At 48.7% G+C, this 5,798-nt stretch overlaps 1 non-coding gene across 1 annotated transcript; it reads right to left on the bottom strand.

The window, feature by feature from the left end:
• Positions 1-2,170: 2,170 nt before the first annotated feature.
• On the bottom strand, positions 2,171-3,981 carry LOC149195230 (18S ribosomal RNA). Its single transcript, XR_016255453.1, has one exon. It is a non-coding gene; the product is annotated as an 18S ribosomal RNA (ribosomal RNA).
• Positions 3,982-5,798: the final 1,817 nt, after the last annotated feature.

Below are 5,798 nucleotides of genomic sequence, written 5' to 3'. Positions count from 1 at the left end.
TTTTATCCGTAACGCTAGGGGCCACGAGGAAGAAGGGAAGAAAAAAACAAGAGAGAAAGGGATATATCAACCGTGACTACCGGCTCACAAGGGAAGGTTTCAAACAGAGAATAAGATTTTCCAACCTCGTGCCTTCGTAAAAGGGGGGAACTACAGGGGACAGTGATTGAGAAGGACTAGAGTGGCCACCCTAGGAACTCGCACTGCTTTTCGTCCTTCCCGAACACCAATCCACAACAATCCCACCTTTTCCCCGTAAAGCTAGGGGCCGAAAGGAAGAAGGGAAGAAAGCAACATGAAAGAAAGAAAGATATCAAACACATCTAACGGCTCACAGGGGGAGGCTCAAACAAAGAACAAGCTTCCCCACCCCCGTGCCTTCACAAAAAGGGGGGCAATTGCTGGGGACAGCAATCGAGAAGGACTAGGGTGGCCACCCTCGGAACTCTCACTGCTTTTCGTCCTTCCTGAACACCAATCCATAACAATCCCACCTTTTCTCCATAAAGCCAAAGGGCCAAAAGAAAGAAGGGAAGAAAACAACAAGAAAGCAAGAGATATCAAACGTGGCTACCGGCTCACCAGGGGAGGCTCAAACAGAGAACAAGCTCCCAAACCCCACGCCTTCGGAAAAAAAGGGGGGAACTGCAGGGGACAGTGATTGAGAAGGACTAGGGTGGCCACCCTGGGAACTCGCACTGCTTTTCATCCTTCCAGAACACCAATCCACAACAATCCCACCTATCCTCCGTAAATCTAGGGGCAAAAGGAAGAATGGAAGAAAACGACACCAAAGAAACAAAGATCCCGAGAAAAGAGAGAAGCTCAATAGCACCCCGAGTAGATGTCTGCTAACCAAAAAGAAATCAAACAAGGCACCCAATCAAAAAAGCGTCCCACCTCTTCACACCCTCCCACATGCATTCAGAACAACATCCTTTCTAGCTTTACAACATAGCAAACAACCAAGCAAATAAATCACAACCTAAAATTGACCAATAGAAAAGACAAGAGCCATGATGAGACCAGTGTTTGGAGCACATCACTGAGAGGAAAACAGCCCCCCAACCCAGTGGCACAAGGCTTCAAACGACAAATAGACTGCTGCCAATAACACAAACCCACCCTGCCATTGCACCCCTCCGTGTACAAAACACCCAACAACCTTTCCAACAAGAGAGTCAACGGGGGTCAAAGAATCAAACTCCAAAGAGGAGTTGTCATGGGCCGACACTCAACACTGGAGAAAGCCGCGGGCCACAAATACATCGATGGTTCAAGGCCACTAGAGAGAGGGACGTTCGCAAAGCGCACACCACAAAACAAAGAAATGATGCAAGTCCCACAAAAAACCCACAATCCAGAGGGAGGAACAATGACACAACCCGCTACTTCTTTTTCCCTTAGAAGGGGAGTGGGTCACGAGAGGACGAGGAATTCCCTCGATAGCAGAGGCACGAGATAAGATTTCCACCCTCATGCCAGTCAGAGGGGAAAATTGCAATCTCGATGGAGCTTAGACCGAGGGATGGGTTTTTCATTACCTCGACACCCAACCCTTCCACGAGGGCATGTCAAGGAATAGTCGGGAGGGACTAGGGTGGTCAACCCAATAGGTTGAACCGCTCTTCATCCATCCCATACTGACCACACCCCGACAATCTCCCCTCACAGAAGGTTTTAGCTACCAGTCGCACGCACAACCACTCCCTCCACCCAACCACCAACGAAAAATCTCACCCAAGCAACACATCAACCGTCGCTACCTTTTTGAGAGAACCAACTATGGAAGCCCACACCCTTGGCCCATGCCTTCCAATGAACAAAAGACCGAGCACCGCCACTACGAATGAGTCCAAATTTATCCATCGTATTTACCGAGCACCTCAACTCTGCAGAAACCATGCCCAGCCAAACAGATCGTCGGAAGGGCTCCCAAGAAACAAGCTTCTGGACCCCCTACAGAAACACATTGGGGGGAAGAAAAACAAAGGATGGGCGGGACAAGCATGGCTTGCAAGCACACACGAAAAAACAAGCGTTACCTTGAGAAAAGCAACCAACAATGTTCCCGCCAAACACCAAACCCGCTCCCCTAGAGACGCACCACAAATCCCACATTTCAATCGAAACCCAACCAACCCAAACCAAAAAATAAAACCCATGCTATCAATGATCCTACCGCAGGTTCACCTACGGTAACCTTGTTATGACTTCTCCTTCCTCTAAATGATAAGGTTCAATGAACTTCTCACGACGTCGATGGCGGCAAACCACCATCGTTGACGCAATCCGAACACTTCACCGGATCATTCAATCAGTAGGAGCGACGGGCGGTGTGTACAAAGGGCAGGGACGTAGTCAACACGAGTTGATGGCACGCGCTTACTAGGAATTCCTTGTTGAAGACCAATAATTGCAATGGTCTATCCCTATCATGATGGAATTTGAGAATATTTCCCGATCCTCTCAAACCAGGAATAAAAACTCGTTGGCTGCATCAGTGTAGTGTGCGTGTGGCCCAGAACATTTAAGGGAATCACAGACTTGTTATTGCCTCAAACTTCCATGTCCTAAACGGCCAGCCCCTCTAAGAAGCTGGCCACGAAGGGGAACCTCCGCGTAGCTAGTTAGCAAGCTGAGGTCTCGTTCACTATCGGAATTAACCAGACAAATCGCGCCACCAACTAAGAATGACCATGCACCACCACCCATAGAATCAAGAAAGAGCTCTCAATCTGTCAACCCTTATTATGTTTGGACCTGGTAAGTTTCCCCGTGTTGAGTCAAATTAAGCCGTAGGCTCCACTCCTGGTGGTGCCCTTCCGTTAATACCTTTAAGTTTCAGCCTTGCAACCATACTCCCCCCGGAACCCAAACACTCTGATTTCTCAGAAGGTGCTGGCGGAGTCCTTAGAGCAACATTTGTCGATCCCTGGTCAGCATCATTTATGGTTGAGACTAGGACAGTATCTGATCGTCTTCGAGCCCCCAAATTTCATTCTTTATTAATGAAAACATCCTTGGAAAATTCTTTCGCAGTGGTTCGTCTTTCATAAATCCAAGAATTTCACCTCTGACAATGAAATATGAATGCCCCCGACAGTCCCTATTAATCATTACTCTGGTCCCGAAGGCCAATACAATAGGACCAGACTCCTATCACGTTATTCCATGCTAATGTATTCAGAGCATAAGCTTGCTTTGAGCACTCTAATTTTTTCAAAGTAATAACACCAGAACCGCGACCCAACTAATTAAGGCCAGGAGCACGCCGCCAACAAAAGGGATGGAAGGGGAGGTGCACATCGAGTAGGTGGACTGACCCTTATGACCCAAGATCCAACTACGATCTTTTTAACTGCAACAACTTAAATATACGCTATTGGAGCTGGAATTACCATGGCTTCTGGCACCAAACTTGCCCTCCAATGGATCCTCGTTAAGGGATTTAGATTGTACTCATTCCAATTACCAGACTCGATGAGCCTAGTATTGTTATTTATTGTCACTACCTCCCCATGTCAGGATTGGGTAATTTGCGCGCCTACTGCCTTCCTTGGATGTGGTAGCCGTTTCTCAGGCTCCCTCTCTGGAATCGAACCCTAATTCTTCGTCACCCGTCACCACCATGGTAGGCCTCTATCCTACCATCGAAAGTTGATAGAGCAGAAATTTGAATGAAGCATCGCTAGCACAAGGGCTGTGCGATCCGTCGAGTTATCATGATTCACGGGAGAAGCGGGCAAGCCCACGCCGACCATTTATCTTAAAAATGCATCCCTTCCAAAGAGTCAGGACTTGGTGCACGTATTAGCTCTAGAATTACGATGGTTATCCGAGTAGTATGGTACCATCAAAAAAACTATAACTGATTTAATGAGCCATCTGCAGTTTCACAGTCTGAATTAGTTCATACTTAGACATGCATGGCTTAATCTTTGAGACAAGCATATGACTACTGGCAGGATCAACCAGGTAGCACCCTCCCTGTCACGCCCCTACACCTACGGTAGTCTTCCAACTGCTTATAGCGAGGTGCAGCACCACCGAACACTTTCTTTTCACCAATACTTATGTTCGTGGACTACGCCTACTTTCACTTTAACATTTCTTAGCTTGTGTTTCACAACCAAGTAAACATACATTTATCCTTTATACCAATGAAACCCATACTCATTCATTATCCATAGCAATTATAACAAGAACAACAACAATTGCAATAGTATAAAGGGGAGGGGCAACTCCCCGTAATGTGAGTCTGCCCGAATCAATATATTATATAATCATCATTTTTACAATGTACAGATTAAGTCCTTGGGAAACCAAAAATTTACACTTAGCCAAATTTTCACAACTTCGGCAAACTCGGTTTCCCAGCTCGTCGGCACCTCCGCACGACTCTCCAACCCGTCGTTCACCTCGTCGCACGTCTTCACTGGTTCGCTCTTTGTTTGGTCACAAACGCCCAAACTTTGTATCCCTGCCCACACGCAGTACCACTTGCCAACTCTTGACAAATGCCCAAATCGTGTGCACAACACATAGTACCGCCTGCCCAACTCAACGACCTCCGGTTCCAACCTCCATTTCACCTTTGTGCACACTTGTACAGTTGGCGGGCGCTCACCCGAGTCGCCAAGACACCCACGCCAAGTCGTCGCACAAACGCCTCTGCACAATAAAACCCGGGCACGTCTTGCCCAACGCATCCACCTCTCACCAAGAGCGCTCTCACCAAGTGCGACTCACCAAAGAGGAGTGCATGAGCTATGTGCTTGCCTCCTCTTAAAACTGCGCACTAGAAGCTCTCCTCCAAGAGCGAAGATGAAGTGTGAACTTCGTTGGTTGAAATGAACTCCATTGCACGCACATATATCGACTCCATCGCATGTGGGTGGGCTGCCCAGCCGACCGCCCACAATCGCACATACACACCCTTGAATGTTTGTTTTTAAGTCAGCCTTACCTGCCATGGTATGTCGGCTAACCCTTCATCGCAAACCAACAACCGTGTATAAACCATTGTTCATCCATCGCATTGTTTTCCAAGCGTCGCAGGTTTCCTCGCAAGCGGCTCGGAGAAACGTTGCTGCGTCGTGCAGAGCGCGCCCGCCTGCAAGCCCGCGCGTCCATCCACGTGCCCACGTCCGCCCGCGCACCTGCACCTGAGGTCCTTACACTCCCACTTCAAAGGGCATTCCGGGCACTCTCTTACCGAGAGCCAACCTGAACACCCATCAAGTCAAAGAGATGTCAAAATATCATGTAAAACTTTTAGGCCTTGCACCTCTTGCATCCCAAGAAGGAAGCACACGCAACATGCCAAGGACATGGCGAACAAATTGGTAGACCTTCCAAGCCACAACGCACCAGGGCCACTTCGTAGTTTGTAGCCACAGCCCAACCAACAAGAAAACGAGCGATCACTCACCCACTCCCTTAGAAATGATGCCTCCAAAGGCCTCCACGCCCCGCACGGAGGCCACCTAGGAGTCCACCCGGACAGCAGAAACGGTGGACCTCGATCACCCGATTGCCTACAGCAGCCTCGATGCAAAGGAAACAAATGGAGAACGACCAACCATGCAACCTCTATATTATAAATGAGCCACAACCCTCCCCGCCCGGCACCGAGGCCACCTAGGAATCCACCCGGATAGCAGCAACGATGGACCTCGATCTCCCGACTGCCTACAGCAGCCTCGATGTGTAGGAAAAGGAAGGAAATTAAAAAGAGGATGACCGACCGCACAAATCCTATCATAGAGAGGCCATGCAAACCTCCCCGCGCCCAC

Source organism: Pinus tabuliformis, chromosome 2_2 (genome assembly GCF_031772625.1).
Source record: "Pinus tabuliformis cultivar Carrire ecotype Pingquan chromosome 2_2, CPIR1, whole genome shotgun sequence".
Lineage (NCBI taxonomy): Eukaryota > Viridiplantae > Streptophyta > Pinopsida > Pinales > Pinaceae > Pinus > Pinus tabuliformis.
This window is presented reverse-complemented; position numbering and strand designations above follow the sequence as displayed.